Raw genomic sequence first — 19,443 nt, 5'->3', positions numbered from 1 at the left:
CCTCCTACTCCAGCCAGTGCCACTGAAACCATCTCATAGCCCAGCCCAAGCATTGCCCGCAACCACAGCCACTACTACTGAAATCATCTCACGCCCCAGCCTGGGTATCACTCCCTACCCTGGCCAGTGACACCAAAACAACCTTGTGCTCCCTACCCTGGCCAGTGCCACTGAAACTGCCTTGTGCCCCACCCCAGGCACCACCCTCTACAGCCCCCCAGTGCCACTGGAATCACCTCACATGCCAGGCATCGTCCCCTACCTGACCCGTGTCACCAAAACTACCTCACGTGCCAGCCCAGTCCAGGCATTGCCCCTTACCCTAGCCAGTGCCACTGAAACCACCTCACACCCCGGCCCAGACATTGCCCTGTACCCCAGCCAGTGCCACTGAAAAACGACCTTGTGCCAGACAGCACCCCTTACCCCAACCAGTGCCACTGAATCCATATCGCAGCCTGAGCCAGGCTTCATCTACCCTGGCCAGTGTCACCAAAACCACCTCATGTGACAGCCCAGGCATTGCCTCCTACCCTGGCCAGTGCCACTAAAACCGCATCCTGCCCTGCCTCAGGCATCACCTCCTACCCCAACCAGTACCACCGGAACCACCTCATGCCCCAGGCATTGCCCCCTACCCTGACCAGTGCCACCCAAACCATCTCACTCATGCACCAGCCCAGCCTTGGGATTGCCGCCTCCCCAGCCAGTGCCACCAAAGCCACCTTGTTTCCCAGCTCTGCTTGGGCATCACCCCTTACCCTGGCCAGTGCCATGGAAACCACCTCACACTCCAACCCAGCCTGGCCATTACCCCCTACCCTCACCAGTGCCACCAAAACCATCTTGTGCCCTTGCCTGCCCTGGGTATCACTCCCGCTCTCCCAGAATTTGGTCCATGGATATTCTAACTATTTTGCATGTGAGTAGCTTTGTCCCTTATCTTGTACGGGTGCCCTCAGTGTTGTGAACTTTATTCTTTCATTTCTTATTTATTCCTAAATCACCTCCAAAGACTTTACAAGTGAAAGAAAATTAACAATAAAAAAATTAAAAGAGCTTCTTTGCTCCTCACCTCAAAAAATGTCTACACTAATTTATATTTCCATCCTTATTGCAAACTATTACCATTTCCCTAATGTAAGCACAGTATTGACAGTTGCAAGTGTTCAAAAATTATAAATCCAGCCCCTCAGTATCATGACATTGTTTTAAAAATCATGAAATTAAAAAGCACCCAGGATTTTTTTTATTTCCCCTCTTATTTTTGACCCTTTGGGGGTACACATGCATTATATTTTCAAGTTACTGTGAGAGCTGGAAACTTACTTTTTTAATGAAAGCTGAGATTGTCATGTATGCATGTGACTCCAGGAGCTGAGGTTTTAAGAAAACCATAAAATGTCACAAGAATTTGGATAAAATCATGAATTGACAACATGGAAAACGGTAAGGGCCAGATCCTCAACCTGTGTAAATGGTTAGTGAAATGTCCCATTTCACATATACTCAGCACCTTCATTTTGAAGTACAATTGGACAAGATGGCTGTCTATTGTTTACTCCCAATTCTGATATCAGCTCTTTATGTCTAAAAAGTGGTAGGTGGGACTCTCCCTTTCATCTGGCTGGAGATGGGCAGACCTTACATTGAAGCAGCTGGTTAGGAAATCGGTGTCGTCGTCCCCCCCCCCGAACATGCCTGGCTCATTCTATGGCCAAGTGTTATGCAAATCAGACTAGAAGATCACAATGATCCCTTCTGGCCTCACAATCCTGCTGCGTCCAGATCACTTTCCTTTTAAATTCCTCTTCTGTGGCCTTGTGTTTTTTTAAATCTCCCATCCATCACCATGTTCCTGTGCTTCTGTCTTCCTGGAAGGCAAAGCAGCAATAATCAAGTGGGTAATCCCCCAGCCAGGCTTTAGTCCTAACAATAGAAGCCTAAATCCTGGCCTTCCATTGAGTTCGGTTTTCCCTCTACCCCTCACATACACACCTGTCTGTTTAATTAGCCATTCCTCTATCTGCCCAATTCGACCCATACCTGTATTCAGCTATTCCTCTGCGCACCCACTATACCTGGGTTTAGCTACCTCTTCTTCAACGTATGCATCCCCAAATCACACAGCACTCAGTTACATCTATGTTCAACTACCCTGTCCACTGATATCCCCCCTTAAGTGGGTTGCTGTACTGCTATCTCCCGCACTGTGTCAGTCACGATATTCCCCTTTACCAGGCATGAAATACCAGAAAATATATAAGCATGCTATAATGAGCATGTACGTACTTTAGCTGCCCAGTTTGTTTGACATACAGGATTTTTTCTTTCTTTGTGCTTTTTCAGCCATTTAAAATTGTTTCAAGTTCTGTCACGTTCACAAAGTGAGATGGCTCATCCTCCATTTTGTGTAAGGAGGATGTAACAAGAACACCACCGATGCTAAAGAAGATTATGGAAGGTTCTGGGGGTGGGGGGCGGGGGAACTGTAGGGCCTTGAGATTTCATTGCTTTCAATGGTACCCCAGCAGTTCTATGACAGTTGGAATTTGGGCAGTTGGAGGCCAACTATGACTTCTTAAGTATCAGGCTCCTTAAACCTAGGAGCAGGAGGAATCTGGTTGGCTGGGAGGGTGTCAGATCACTCTTCACTAACAGGTCCTTGAGGATGGAAATATTCTGATCTGAGAGGAGTATTTCCTTCTGAACAGATTGGATGGGCAGCGCCTCAGAGGTGACAGAGGAAAGCAAGATGGGGTTCTTTCTTGAAAGAGGGAAAGGACGGGGTGCAACGGCTTGCTTTATAGTTTTCAGAATAGCAGGCGTGTTAGTCTGTATTCGCAAAAAGAAAAGGAGTACTTGTGGCACCTTAGAGACTAACCAATTTATTTGAGCATAAGATGAAGTGAGCTGTAGCTCACGAAAGCTTATGCTCAAATAAATTGGTTAGTCTTTAAGGTGCCACAAGTCCTCCTTTTCTTTTTGCTTTATAGCGTGAAAGAAGGTCAGATGTGCTCCCTGGTTGGGTAGAAGAGTGGATATTACTGTTTCTTGGTGGGAAAATATAGCAAAAGGATTGTTCTTTACAGATAGAAGAGTAGAAAGTCAGCTTTCTGGTGAACATGGACGGCAGAAAGTCTGCTCTGTGGTTTTGTAAACCAGGGCCCCAAACCTGCAAATTTTAGTGCCACTGAACTCAATGGAACTTCTCGTGTGCATGTAGTTATTCATATCTGAAAGTGTTTGCAGGGTTGGAACCTAGATGTTTACTTCCTGGTAGAACATCAATAGGAAAGGAAAAGAAGAGAAAAGACAACAGGCTAAAACATATCCAGGCTAAAACAAGAATAAAACAAAAATAGGACACACAAGAGTTTTTATTTACATATTTATTTGTAGCCAGGTTTGAGGGATGCAACATCCCAGTAAGACTAATATCAGGAATTCTAGGGTTCATCTTCTAGTCTCTCTCATTTCCATTATTTATTTTGGGGCATTTTGGTACTTCCTAGAAAATTGTTTATTATACATTTATTTAAATTGTGATGGCATACAGTAAATTTGAGCAACTGAAGTGAGTGCAAACATTTTAAAAATTCACAAAAGCTTACATTTCCACATTGCAACCATAAAAAAAAGCCACTTACCACATTGCTGCTACATGTGACCAAAAACTGAACTACGGAGAGCATGAACAGGAAGTGATACACTCTATAACTTTTAACTTACAGTGGATGGCAAGAATGGGACCTAAATTCCACTGAAACTTCCTTAAAGTATGTGACACTTCTCTTTCTGAGTTAATTTTTAAAATCAATTATTGAAAAAATACAGTTGGTGTTTTATACGTTGTTTTAGATTTAAACTGAAAAGCAGAAACCCTAAAATTTAGTGAGGAAAGAACAACTATTTATGTATTTAATTATTAGTTTCTTCTCTGTGCCAGCCCTGGTGCAGGTTACAGCATCTTGGGGGCTGCTCTAACTTGCATTAGCTGCATACAATCTCTGTTTCATGTATTGCATGCTGGGTAATAACATAAGAGAACTCCATGTTTCAAAAACTACACTGGGTCTTTATTAAGAGAACTATTTACAGACCACCTGCAAGTGTAGTCAGCATTCAAGTCATGCAAACATACTGACTTCCTGGTACCCTTTCCAAATTCTTCCCTCCTGCAACTGGTGCTCTTTCCTCCAAGCTCCATGCAGATTGTTACCTCTTTCCTTTTAATTTTTTGTTATTGTGTCTTTTGTGCCAGTGTTTGCTGACTTGCTGGGGACAGAGGTTACTAACACATAGCCCACCCTAGGGACATGGCCTTTACTGCCAGGCCATCATGCCGCAGAATTTCAGTGGCATTATAGAGACAGTCCCCTATGTCAATGTGGGCAACCACAAACCATGACACATATTGTTGAGGACTGCAAAATGACTCAACTTACTGGAGGTCTTTGTGCCTTGAACATCGTTGATAAGAACGTTGTGGCTTGTCTTGACCGAATTGCATACACCAAATAAATAAGGGCTCATAGTCCTTCAAGTATGCTGGTCTTTGAACCAGTCTCCAATTTCTTGTTTGTGTTATCTCTGGGTGGGAGGATGGGGAGGAGAGTTACTTCCAGCCTGTGGCTGCCTTCATTCTGCTGGTCCTCTGTATTGCTCATAATCCTTGTTTCTTCCGATTCCTACATTAGGCCAGCTGATACTTGAAGCTCTTTCTAAGTCCTCCTGGTCCTGGCCTTGCGCCATGTGTCTGAGAATACTGACTGTCGGTCACTACTACACAAATTTCTTCAGTTTTGTCTCCACCACTGTCCTGGGTCTGTAGCTACCTCATGTGATCTGTATCCCACTGATGCTTGGACAATTGCCTTTTACCACTGCTTTGTGTGGCTATGTGCTGGTTGGACTCTGGCCTGCTCACTTGGCTCATTTGTTGTAGCGAGCCACCTGCTTAGCTTGGCATTTTCTTAATAGCTTCTGTGTAATGTTCATCAGCTCTCCACTGGGTTACAACAGTCTATCCCATAATGGGAAGCAGAGTTTTGGTTCTCTGGCGCATCACTCCCAATGCTGGACTACTATCTAGTGCCTGGGACGATATGTTGTGATGGTCCAACATCACGGTAGGGATCTCTTCCTGTCTATTTTGCCTTTGTCATAAGTCTCTTGTCTGTCTTTACTGTTGACTCTACTTTCCTGTTGGACCCCTTCACATCCTTTGGTCTGGGCATTTCCTTAACAATGCTCAGATTTTCAGGTTCCAGTCAGAGTCTCTCAGAAGTCACCAGATGTCCAGTGTAGGGGATATGTAAATGAGTGGCCTCATCCTGGACACACTCCCCATGTGGCCTTGGGGCAGTCCTGCAAGTGGCCCCTCACCTTGGTTTCCTTTTTGGGTCCCCAGTAATTCCATATGAGTTTATCCTCCAGTCCATCATAGATTATTAACAATATAGTGCAAATATAGTGCAAAAGTCCATAACCAAAAGCCCCAAAACATAGTCCCTATCACCCCCAGTGTGTGTGGTCTTTAAAACCCATTCTTGTATGTGGCATTCACTACTTCATTGCCAGTGTTTGACCCTAATACAGATCTTTTTAACACATTGGCTGCTGTTCATCCAGTAGGTTGACTCAAAAGAACAACTGAATTTGCCTCCCTGGGTGGTATATCTACGTGACCAAATTGAAGTGCCCACATGCGCCTCTTGCTCTGTGGAGGGCTATCAGTATGTATGCAGGTGTCATGTGTTTGAGGGGATCCCTCCTATATGTGTGCCCAGGAGGAGAAGTACAACTGCAGAATAGGTCAAAAGGACCAGCTTCTTCTATCTCATCGATTCCAGTGCAGTTATCAAAGTGGAAAATTCCGTGAAAAGAGTAACCTATAATATGAATGGACAATATTGTGCAGCAACTAATTAAACAAGTTATAACTGCTGGGGAAACTAGATGTGCAGTCACCACTCCAAACTTCATTTTAAACTTGTATTAAAACATTATGATTTGGCAGACAGTTATCACTCCAGTTTCCATTTTTGGAACATTGCCGTAATGAACAGTCATTCAGACTATGGCTGTGTACCCGATAAGTTACATAAAGATGGAGTATGGAGGATCCAATAAAGTTTCCTATTTTTCAGGTTCATCAAGCCCCTGAAAGAGTATAAATTAAATCAGGAGCTACTCTTTGATGTGTTCCACCAAATTTCCCTTCCATCTTTGTTTCTAATGGCCTCCACAATGTAACATTGTAAGTACGCAAAATGGAAGGTTGTAAATATAACAATGCAGAAAACCACTTTATTCTACTTATTTTATCCTTATACTTATGTATCCGCCAGTTGTCTGTATTAACTAAAGCTCATATGTGTGTGTTCCACCAATTTTATCTTTTTAATTAACTCTAAATAGCTGCCTGAAAAAGAACGTATCTGTGACAAATGCATAATTGTACCCCAAAACATCATCAATTATGTTAATTGATCAGGCTATACCAGCTTTGTTTTCACCACACCTGGACTCTGTCAGTCCTCATCTGTCCCCACGGCCTCTGAGGCCAGGCTGATGGCACAGGCATTCACACCTAGCAGTACTTGCCAAAAGGTGTGGCAAAGATTTTCCAGTGGCTGGATGGCTCATGTAGCTCAATATGCCAGAACCCATACTTGACATCACAAACACTGAACACTTTTGCTGTGGATAAATTAGATAGTATGTCTCCAGTCATTAGTGACTTCTTTTCAATGCTCTGATAAGTGGTTTTGGGTCAATGCAGCTTCTCAGTTTAACTGAAGGTTTTCTCACCACTGCTAGGCTGCTGATCCACTCTGTGCTAGTATCAGCAATTCTAATGCCTCTTCTTTACAGGCTTGCCAGTTCCCTCTTCAGTGGCTCTATACGGTCTATTGGAACCAACTATTCTGGTAGTCTCATGGGCTGCACATGGATGTCTATTTCTAACTTCATCTTGCTGTCTAGATGTCTATCTCCCTGAAATATGTCCTTATATTCTCTTAGAATGTTGGACATGGCCCATGGTGACCATTCTCCTTCCTCTCTCACATTGGGGTATTCTGGTGTACTGTGATCAGATCCCTGGCTTGCATTCCTCTGCTGCCCTACAGTGGGTGGCACTCCTGTGTGTCTACTACTATAAAATCCAAACGATGATCTCTCTTGTTTTTGCCCACTGGCCTTAGAATGGTTTTATTATACATCACGAGCATTTGGTCACATTTCTCCAGCCTAATATTTCTGCTTATCAGTGTTGCTGGGATTACGCTGTAGTTGGCTCCACAATCCAGCTGGAATCAAACTGATCGTTGTTCTGATGGCATAGTTGCAAATACGACAGTTGAATGGCTGGCAGCCTTCTTTTGCAGTGCCTGTACATTGAGAGGCTTTGGATCTGCTAGAGCAGGGATTGGCAACCTTTGGCCCACGGCCCGCCAGGGAAAGCTGCTGGCAGGCCAGGCCAGTTTGTTTACCTGCCGCATCCACAGGTTCGGCCGATCGCAGCTCCTACTGGCCGTGGTTCGCTGCTCCAGGCCAATGGGGGCTTCGGGAAGCGGCATGGGCCAAGGGATGTGCTGGCCGCCCTTCCTGCAGCCCCCATTGGCCTGGGACGGCGAACCGCGGCTAGTAGGAGCTGCAATCAGCCAATCCTTCACACGCTGCAGGTAAACAAACCGGCCCGGCCCGCTGGCAACTTTTCCTGGTGTACCACATGCCAGAGGTTGCCGATCCCTGTGCTAGAGTCACACTGCAGATATTCTCCTTTTCATTGGATGTCTCTACATCCTCAGTCACTTCATGTACTGCTGCTTTTTTCTTTCTAAGGTAGCTGCGGCATTGGGATGCAAAGTGGTTCTGTTTCCAACACCCCTTGCATTGTGGCACATAGGCTTTCTTTCTGTCTCTGATGTTGCTTTCCACAGCAAATACATTGAACCATGATGCCTGCATTCTCAATCACTTTGCCTCTTTCCTGTATCCTGGGTTCCTTTATCTTGAGACTGTGTACTTCTTCCGTACTAGTGGCTGATGTTATTTTGATCCTTTCCCTGGCAGTTCAACTGCCTTTGCTGTTTGGAGGCCATTTCTCTAAGGGTTAGCTCTGTATCTCTCAAGAATCTCTCCCACAAGTTGGAATTACATGTCCACAAAAAAATCCTGTCTTTATTTAGGGAATCTTTAATGTCTCTAGAGTTACATGTGGATGTCAGAGTTCTCAGCTCTGTAGCCTAAATATCTATTCCTCTTCTGCTTCTTGGTTTTGGGTAAAAAAAACAGTATCCCACTACAGTTTTATTCTGTCGGGGACCACAGTACTCAAATAGTTTTATCAGCTGTTCTGGTGTTTCAGGCATTACTCTTGGCAACAGCATCTTACTCACTTCTCATTTTTCTCCCCCCCCTCCTCTATCAGAAAAGCTTTACCTTCATTTTTTATCTTTATTCCCCATGCAGAAAATGTTTAAACATTACTTAGTTCTTAGCAAGATAAAGGCTATGTTACATCCTTTATGCTGTATATTTATTTAGTTTTAGTTTTATTTTGTATTGCATTTGACTGTTTTTTCAGGTAGTGTATAAATATGCTACACCCTAACCAAATTAAAGTGATGAAGCTTGAACAAATGCACAAAAAAGTGAGTTGATGGGCCTGATTTACTACTCTATCACACCAATGTTACTCCATTGACTTTAGTGGAATTAATTCCAATTTACACCAGTGTAAATGAGGGAATAATCAGGCCCATGGTGCAAACTTCTCCATTCATTTTGAAACTTCTGTAAGAGATAAACCTACTTTGTCTGGAAGTTTGATTTTGTGGCCCAAATATTGCTCACTGTACTCACATGAGCAGTCCCACTGGAAACAGTGGCATGTGTAAGAGAATCAGGATTTGTCTCAATAGCTTTAATTTCTCTTATATGATGTGTAATTTTTGTCAGTGGACCAAAACCAAAACTCAAGACCTGCATGATCTCTAACTTGGGAGTTCAAGATTCACATCAGTTCTGAACTTTCACAGAGTTTGGGAAGATGGGATTCGGAATTTGTTTTAGCCACTATACAGTTTGTAAGCTCTTCTGGGCAGAGACCATGTCTTCTGTGTGTGACCAGAGGTGAAAGTAAGCTGGTATGCCCCGGTACGGCGTACTGGCAAGAGCCAGTGCGCCGTACCGGGGTGAATTGTCTTCCCCAGGTGCAATTTAAAGGGCCTACAGCTCCCAGCAGCGGCTGGAGCCCCCGGCCCTTTAAATTGCTGCCAGAGACCTGGAGAAGTGGCAGTGGGGTTCTGGGAACGATTTAAAGGGCCCAGGGTTCTGGCTGCCGCTACTGCCCAGGGCCCTTTAAACCGCTGCCAGAGCCCTCGGCTGCCACTGTTACCCCGGCGGGGGGAGGAGATGGGGAAGGAGGCACTTACTGGTACAGGGTGGGCCAGGGCTGGCTCTGACCCCCAGCCCCGCCCCTTCCGTCTGAGGCCCTGCTCCTTCCGGGGGCCAGAGCCAGCCCCAGCCCACCCCCATACCGGTAAGTCCCTAGACTTACTTTCACCCCTGTGTGTGACAGTCTAGTTCAACAGGGCTCTGATCCTGACTGAAGCCTCTAAGCACTGCCACAATATACATAAATAATAATAATAACAGTAAAGTTCAAAGTAACACTCAGATCTGTGTTGGGATTCAGATCCAGGCCTTTGATTCAGCCCATATATAAGTAAGGCAAATACAAAAACACACAAACTCACTAAGAATGTATATTTTTGTATAATATTTGTAAAATAAAGGAAATAACTTTTTTATTTTTATGTTTTAACACTGAAAACCAAGACCAGGCTAATATGGTGAATTTACTAATATTTTTATTGTGCTCCTATTTGGAATTATAAACCTTTATAGCGACAACAAAAGCTTGGATCAAGAATAATCAGAAACACATTCTCATCAGGCAAATGCAGTTGGTGAACATGTGGTGGTGGTGGGGAGAACCTTTTCCAGTCTGCTAAACCAAACTTCAGTGGTTTTGCAGTTTATACAAAATGAAACTATTTAGCCTATGCAGCTCTGACTTTTCATATTCCCTTTTTCAAGAAAAAAAGCATTGGCAAATGAAAGTAATACGGTGTACCTGAAGTGAAAAAGGGGCCAAGAAATTTTAAAGGACTTAATTCTCTTTACCAAGTCCGGTGAAGGGAATCTGAGTGCTTAACTTGACAGTCACTGAATATCAAAAGCTGATATTATGCTGGCACCTGTGATCTAATGGATTGAGCTCAGGCCTGAGAGCCAAGACCTTCTGAGTTGTATCTTTGGCCCACTAACTTCTTTGCTTTAGTTTCACATCTGTAAAATAAGGGTAATAATACTTGTTTGCCTGCTGTTGTGAAGATTAGTTATGGGGCTGCTCCTTATGTGGAAGCCCCACTGATTTCCATAGAGATTATGTGATTTTAAAAAGCCCAATGCTTTTAAAACCCTTGAAAATGTGAAAAAAGAAAAGGAGTACTTGTGGCACCTTAGAGACTAGTCTCTAAGGTGCCACAAGTACTCCTTTTCTTTTTGCGAATACAGACTAATACGGCTGTTACTCTGAAACTTGAAAATGTGAAGTTCTCTGTTATTGCTAAAGGTTACCACATTCATATTAGCTACCTCTTTGCCATCCTAAAATACCATAAACAACAATAATACTGTCCTATATTCTGATCCTGCATTTGTTCAACACCTAAATCTGCTCCTGATTTCAGAGTGCAAGAAATTCAGGATAGGAACCCTAGCCCTTACTGAACTCTTATGATTCTGAAGTAATCTTAAATTTAAAACAAAGTTTGTGTTCTACGTTGAAATTACCTTTTATAATAAACCCCTGGTGCTTTGAACAACAAATCCATATCATTACCCAAAAACCTTTTGCCTCTATTACATGTAGGCAATGTTCTGCTGTCATTAGCAGATTGTGCATAAGTGCATATTAAACTTAAAATACTTTGTTTATAAAGTAAATGCAATTTTTGTGTTTTCTTCAAGACTAAACAGATATAAAAGGACAGGGATGGTAGGACAAATTTTGGTTCATCTTTCTTGGCAGTATCTAGTGATCTAGACATGATACCAATAGTGATATCTAGGTTCTACATGTCTCTTTACATGTGAAGAAATTGCTGCGAGTTTTGTTGCATAACTCTGAAATCAATTTTTAAATGATATACAATAAGTTGGTGGGCAGTTTCCCAGAAACCCTATTAATATCTCTGAGCTACAGCTTGAAAAGGCAAAGACTGTAACTTGCATTAAATGCTTTAGTTTTTATACAGTGTTGAAGTTTGTTGCCTTTAGGAGTTTACAGGATTGAAAATGTGGGAAAGCTGGACATATTGCTAAGGCTTTATGCATGTTCAGAAAGGAAGCATCTGCAAACAGAATCTTCTACCAACCCCCCACCTCTATCTGTAAATACCTTTTGTAGAGTCATAGGAGTGTTCTGCTAAACTGGGAGAGGCTCGTTATTTTATCAAGAGTCCAAAGAGTACTTGGCAACGATAAGGGAACCATGCCCAATGTAGAGTTTCACATAAATATATTGTTCAGCCTGTCTGCCAAAATATCACACTCTTGGCAGTGTGGGGGCGAAGGACAGGAAAGGAGAGAACTCATAATTCTTTACAGAAACCTGAAGAAACTTACGTTTGTGAATATTTTGGAATTAATACCTTTATAGATTAGATGATAATTGACAACCATTAATTTTTCTAGTGAACTGAGCATCTTTTTCTAAATTCTTAGGTCTACATTTTCCTAATTAACATTAATGGAATTCCTGCAGATTTACACTAGGGTATGGGAAATGAGACTAGAACTTGGCTTGTTGGACCAAATTCATCCCTGGTGTAACTCACTGAAGCCAAGCTGAGATGAAGTCAGAAGAGTTACACTAGAGATGAATTTGGCCTTGAGGGCCAAAATCTGCCCTCACTTGCTCAGATGGAAATACAGAATCACTCTAGGTTCAGATTAGGAAAATTGGGGCACTAGTCACATCCCAAAGGGAACCCTTTGACTCTCCTAGGGGTGGCAGGATCAGAGATCACCCATACAACCATCTTCTGGCCTAGTGGCAGCCCAGCAGCATCTCCTCTCTTTGGGCAGGCTGGGCATCCTCTCTACCTGGATTACTGCTCCATGTGTTCACATAGCTGGGGTCTTTCCTAGAGAAGGGAGATCTCAGCCACCACCCAGATGAGCAGAGGACTCTATATGTTGGAATTCTTCACAGCACTCTTGTAGAGTCATGTTAGGGTGGTGGCAGTAAGCATCCCCCACACAAAGAATCTTCTGCTGTGGTGTTGTTGTCAGGGGTCCCCTAGAACAGTGGGTTTCAGAGTTATGATCCATTAAATTAAATGAGGAAGATCACACCTTTCAGAGTTGGTGTTTTAAACTGTAAGCAGACTCAAGCCAGGGATCACTGCATACATTATATTTGGATGATGTTTTCAAGGTTTTCTTTACAACCACGATGGCTTGAAACATATTAAAAAAAAGAAAACTGAGATTCTGTGCCACCATATGATTCCAGGAGCCAAGGTGTGAGATATGTACCTATCCTTTTAATCCAGCCCTGAGTAATTCCATTTAAATCAATATAATCACTCCAGATTTGCCCTCATGTAGCTGTAAGAAAGTGGAATGTTGTCCTAAGAATTTGGAAGTGAATGAAATGAATTAAAAAATAAGTTTGTGTACCAATAGTTTGAAAATGCTTTTGTATAGTTATGAACTAACTTTGTCACTGGAAAGATGAGAGAATGCAAAAGCAGGGATTAGCCTGATTATACATAAAAGGGCAAGTAAGAAAGTGTGCATTTTTTGGGTACGCATGTGTGATTGTTCCAGTATTCCTTGTATGCTCCCTGAAGTTGCAATTTTCTTTACATAGATTTCTTAATAAGGGGCACAGACTTTTCATCGTGTCTCGAAATTAAATTATGCTATAGAGTTTCTTCTTGTCCTCCTCCTGATATTTGGCATTAAAACCTTTTGAAGAAGTAGGATGCTGGCTACTAAGAGGTAAAAATGTTTGACTGTGAAATATCTGTTAGTATGAATGAAGGTTCCTGAATAGATGCATTTTATTTTGCTCTACCTGCAGCTTTCTTGCAACAAAAGTTCCTCAGTGTTATAGCCTATATTTGAACACTCTGCCCCCAGAATACAAAGTAAAAAGGGCTATCAAGCATCTAAAAAAATGTGTGTACATTTGCCTTTGTAGGGAATAAGGTCAAACATGAGTGATTTGAAATCAACACAAACAAAAATGTTCCATTGGGACTTTCAAAGTGACTTCCCCCTCACCCTTTAAATTATTTAATTAACTACAGTACCACATTGCTGAATGACATATCAGATACTGATATTGTATATCCCGGAATAGGGTTTGTCCAACATGGATGAAGAGCGCTTTATTCAGTAGAGTTAAAAAAGGTTCAGGTTTCAGAGTAGCAGCCGTGTTAGTCTGTATTCGCAAAAGGAACAGGAGGACTTGTAGCACCTTCGAGACTAATTTATTTGAGCATAAGCTTTCGTGAGCTACAGCTCACTTATAAATTTGTTAGTCTCTAAGGTGCCACAAGTCCTCCTTTTCTTTTTTTAAGAAAACGTTCAGTTATCATAATGAAAAGTTAGAGCCAAAAGAGAGGTTGAAGATGACTGCTTTAAAAATGAAAAGCCAACTCAAATGATATTAATAGAATGTAATCTGGTAGGTAAGGAAGTGATTAAGATGCTTAAGAGGACACACTGGTAAAGTGGTTTAAATATGGAAAGCACAATAAAAATTTGAAATGTTATTGTTATAATGTCAGTATTACAAGATTCAGAGTAGCAGCCGTGTTAGTCCGTATTCGCAAAAAGAACAGGAGGACTTGTGGCACCTTAGAGACGAACCAATTTATTTGAGCATAAGCTTTCGTGAGCTACAGCTACAGTTGTAGCTCCCGAAAGCTTATACTCAAATAAATTGGTTAGTCTCTAAGGTGCCAGTATTACAAGAATAAACAACCAAAGATGTAAAGGAGAAGTAGGAAGTGCATGGGAGAGCTTGTGGACCATAAGTAGTCTGGGTAGACGCAGGTGCAACTTAAACCTGTTTATATCAGGGTTAAATTTGTTGCAGAGGCTTACTGGACCAGCAGAGTGTAAAGAGGGCAATCAAGAAGATAATGCCATTGTGGCAAAGTGATACCTTTTGATTTGTCTTCCTGCGGAGGCTGATGAGGAAATAACTACCTCAGAGTTACTTTTAACAGGCAGTAGCAGTGAAAAGAAGGCACTTAACTTGAGGGCTGGCGGAGAAATTAAGAAATTAATCTGCAACATTCATTCAGGCCAGATGACACTGAAGAGCAAAACGGCTGAGCCAAGAAAGGAACACTATATAGATTTCATTTACTGGGAGGAGGTATCTGATTTATTAATAAATAATAATAACCTTTTTCTAATCTTCCTATTCTGGGCTGTAGACAACATTGTCATAAGTTAAGCATATAGTTACATGAAAAATAAAACCAGCAGCTGTCCCTCACTCCAAAACCAGAAAATAACCAAATGGAAATGAAATCAACTGCAACAATATTCCCTATATCCATAAAACATCAGTGTTTACCATGCCTCTTTCACCATCAAAGCCTCGTTAAATAGGTGAGCCTTTCACGGTAAACTTAAAGCCAACAAATGCAGTTATTCTGGACCAACAGGTGGGGTGTGATCATGTTCCAATACTGAAAACCCCCCAGGGAAAAGACAGGGCTCATTGCTCCCACACTTTTATTCCAAGAGGGCTCCAGCTTTTGGAATATACACTGAGCTCAGCTGTACACGATCACTTAGGCAGAGGGATGGTCTCAGATATTGTAGGCAGCTTCCAGACCATTAGGGCTTTATGGATCAAAAAAGATATCTTATATTCCACCTGGAAACCAATAGTCAGCCAGTGCCTACCACAGAGAACTGGTCTGGTGTGAGCCCTGGTAGGTAAACCACATTTTCTACCAGCTACAGCTCATCTTATTCCAGGGTTGGGTCTCCTACCTTTACTAGCCAAGGGCATGTCCCAGATCGTCATCGACAAAGGTCAAATAGTTTTGACATGATTAGCAGAGTTAATGCCATCTGAAATTACCTCTCACATTGACCTGCCAAAAGCATCTCAATTACTGGTCTCCCCTAAACAAGAAGTAGCTATTAAATACATTGCTGAGAAAAACACCTGGTCATTAACTGGAATATAATTAAATTCTGTCTGAACATTTCAGCTATGAGCTTCTCCGCCTACTGCATCTTTAAAATGCTAGGTTTCAGAGTAGCAGCTGTGTTAGTCTGTATTCCCAAAAAGAAAAGGAGTACTTGTGGCACCTTAGAGACTAACCAATTTATTTGAGCATAAGCTTTTGTGAGCTACTTTTTAAAATGCTAGGAGTCTGCTGGAGGCAGCTGCCGCTGTGTGCGGTGCAGCAGTTAATGCAGCATTTTACAAAGACCGTGCTCATGGAGACATTACTTTGTTCTTCCTTGTTTTGTTGTTTTCCTTTAATTTCAAATAAAAGTCATTTGGACTGAAGGCACAGGGTTACTCTTTGGATTGGGAGGAACGTAGTATGAATTCCAGCAGTGACGATGGGATCAAAGCCAAAAGAGAGCTCAGAGAATGTGATGAAGCAATTAAGAGGTTTCATGGTTAAATATAAGAATAAACGTCTAAAACTGAAATTTCCATGAACACAGATGTGTGTGTCTCTTATTAACACTGCCTCACAAAATGGCTACTGCCTCTGTACTCTCCTAGAAATGTAAAGTGTCCAGCCCTCAATCCCCCAACTTTAACTCTTTTTCTTTTTCCTTTGCTTTGCTTTCATTCCATGTCATTTTTCCTCTTCACTTTGAGCTCCAGCAGGGACTCGTGACCGGAAGCCCTTTGCAAGGCTGCATCCTGCTAAATGCAGACATGGCAAGAAGCGTACAAAGTTCTTCTTTTTGCAAGCGGGCTAGTTTTCAGATCAGGCTAACAGGTTTCAGTAGTTTGAAAACACCCCGAGTGGTTTCACACCCTGCCATTTTCAAATAATCAGGAAGGAGCATAGTGAACGGGTGTGTGGAGTGCTGTTCTAACCCAAAATGGTATGCAAAAACCACACTGAAATGACAAGTATGGTGATCTCTTGGGAAATAAAGCTGCTGATTCAGTCAATATCCTTGAGATCTTCCCCTCTAGAATTTTCTACTCTAACTCCCAGATATAAAAGGACTTTTGTGTAATGTACTGAGCTGTAGCACTAAGGGATTCTGTATACTGTACTCTGTTGCATTTGGTTTCTCACTACAGCACGTTTTTATGATGTGGGGGAGGGGAAGGGAAGCTGCTTTTAAATAGGGTGCCAATAATGTGTTGCAAAAGACTGGTGCTCTGAGCCAATTAGTCCTGAAGGTAACCCTTTCACTGCAGGAGAGCTTGAGTGCAAAGGACAGAATCAAGGTGATTAGGGACAGAAAAGACCACACAGTGCAACTAGTCTGTCCATCTGCCAATGCAGGATTATTCACTGTGGTATATTTCGCTACTCTACTGCATTGTCTAATCTACTTTTAATATTAGAATTGGTAATTGAAACCTTCTGCTGATAAGTAAGTGTTGTAAAACAGCAAACCTTCATACAAAGGTGTTTGAAAACAAGCTGCATCTAGAGTTGATAAAGCAGATCTCTTTTAGATCTAGAATTAGATTTGTCTCAGGTTCTATGCCAGCTTCTTGTGATCCCTGGAAACCCCCTGCGGCAGGAAGCCTGCCAGTAGGGACGCTGGGTTAGTGGAAGGCAACTGCAAGTTCTGCTTCACTGGGAGCAGTGAGTTATTGCAGCCCAAAATGTGGGTGGTAATGGGCAGGGAGGTGACGAGGCAGAGGCAACCAGGGCATGTGCTGATTCAGTGCATGCCCTCAGCAGCCTCCCCTGGCAGGGCTGCTATGGAGACCCTGCTATAACTTTAAGCTGGTCCCCTGCAAAGCTAGTAAACTCTGAGGGAGGGATGGAAGGCTCAGTGGCTTCCCTCTGAGGCTCTGTGTTCACTAGGAGCGCTTTACTCTATAGGAATAACGGTATAAGATACTGGCAAAGTGTTCCTAGTGTGGATGCAGCCATCCCAGTATAGTAAAACCCTCCCCCACAAGTACTGGTAAAGAATCTGCCAGTATAACTGCATCTCCACTACGGACTTCTGCTGGCACACCTATATCGGCCTGCAATCACACCTCTCCACACCCTTGACCGACATAGCTATGCTGGCAGAGGTCTGTAGTGTGGACATAGCCTGAGTAAATACCTCGTCATAGCCCCTGGGGACAAGCCAGGGCACAAAGGCATAGTACAGACGTCCCTGCACCAGTTTTGGTGCTCCACGCTACTTAGATATAAAACTAGATGAATATGGCCACAAGTTCTTAACTGCACTCCACAGCACCATTTGTTTGCAATAATCTTTAGGGCCACATGAGGCCTAGATCATGCGTGTTCCTGAATGGGTGCACAAGTTGAGGGAAGAGGGTACAAGGAACCTCCCCAACCTCCCATCCCTCTGCCGAGGCAGCCACAACATGGCTGAAGAACACAGGGACTTTGGAGCCCAGTTCAACATTGCCTTGCATCTTGTGTGTCATTTACACTGATGCAAAGGAATGTTACCATTCTGATCTAGTAGGGTTTTACATGCATTTTTATACTCACTTCGCATTGGAGTAAATGACTACACAAGAGTTGGAGCAACGGTGAATCAGACCCTTGGTGAGACTAACACCACCAGCAGTACTAGCCTCTCCAAAGAGGGCAGAGAGGGGTACAGTGAAGACAGGGTCACCATGCTCTATTCCACATTACTGACTAGCTACATTGTGTGTGCGGGGCACATACCGCGCCCAGTTAAGGGATGGCAGAGCCGGCACTGCAGCGTGCTTTCCCCAGGAGGAATTGTGGCTACATGAAACTGTATGTTTCAATTCAACCCCAGAACTGTGGAAGGGAAAAATACAGTGCTAAAAAACAGATTATTTAGGTTTGTGAGCTGAGCAGAACTCTGGCAGTACAAAAGCTCTCTTGTTTCCGCAGCCTCCCACAGCTGCACTCCTAAATATATCCTCTACATCTACAGAGAACTGCATTTCTCCACCTCTTTCTCAGACCAATCAGATTTTCACAAACGTCAGGTTCCCTTGGGATATGCAAGCAGACAGCCACAAATGCCCTAGTTACAGGACCTTGTGTAGGATGGAAGAGACTAACACGCCTCCATCAGAATGAAATTGTTATGGGCACAGACTATTTCAAGAGGGAATGTGTGCAGGTGATTGATAAAAACACATAGTAGCTTGTTATTGATACATGATATTGATAATGATCAGGGTCCAGTTACTTCCTCATTTTAGCCCATTCATTTGCATGCAGCCTGATCAGGAGCTGAAAGTCATTCTCATTTGATGATTGTTCACTGGCCTATGTGAAAAGAATTCATGCATCCCAGTTGCTAGCAGACAAGTGTCAGCTCAACAAAAATACCACCACCAAAGAGGGCACTAACTGTCCACCACAGATGGCAATCTTAGCTGAGATGTACCTCAAGGACGGAATAAGAGAGAATTCCTATTTCAACCTTGGAAGTAGTCCTTCTAGTTCAGGACTGTGGCACATTGAGACAATCCTGTTATCTGGAGAAAACTTGTCCAGTGGCTACCCATGCTGTACTACTGTGTACTACCTGTTCTGGGCATAAAAAGAGGACTGTAATCTCCAGGGATGTCAATTTAGTACCTTTGAGAAGCATTAAATTCATATTAAAATGTACAGATGCTTTCTAAGGTTATGGGCCTGTTGCTACCCTCTGCTCCATGAAGTGGAGAGAAACTCATGCAAACAGCAGGCAAATGTACACAGGAGCATGGAAAGAGGGGAAAGATGTGTACGTGGAGTGCTGCCCCTTTACCGCAGCAGCCACTCATCCATGACATAATCATCTCTGTTCATCTGAGCCTTCACACAGGAGGAGATAATTCGCTGGGCTGGTGGTGTGAGGGGACCAGGGAGAAACATTTGAGGTAGTAGGCACACCCGTGCCGTTGCGGATGTTAACGTTGTTCATTGTGGTATTTACTTCTTTACTGTTTCTGTATACCGTCTCCTCCGCCCATGTAAAGCCACAGCCCAAGGATCAAGGGCAGCACAGCCACCAAGACAGATGTGCTGCTAGGAGAGGAGCGGGAGCCCAGGAGTGCATGTTCCTTTGGATGAATGCATAGGCTGACCAGACAGCAAATGTGAAAAATCAGGACGGGGTTGGGGGTAATAGGAGCCTATATAAGAAAAAGCCCCAAATATCGGGACTGTC

This window comes from Lepidochelys olivacea (genome assembly GCF_965140295.1).
Source record: "Lepidochelys olivacea isolate rLepOli2 genome assembly, chromosome: 10".
In the NCBI taxonomy this organism is placed as follows: domain Eukaryota; kingdom Metazoa; phylum Chordata; order Testudines; family Cheloniidae; genus Lepidochelys; species Lepidochelys olivacea.
This window is presented reverse-complemented; position numbering follows the sequence as displayed.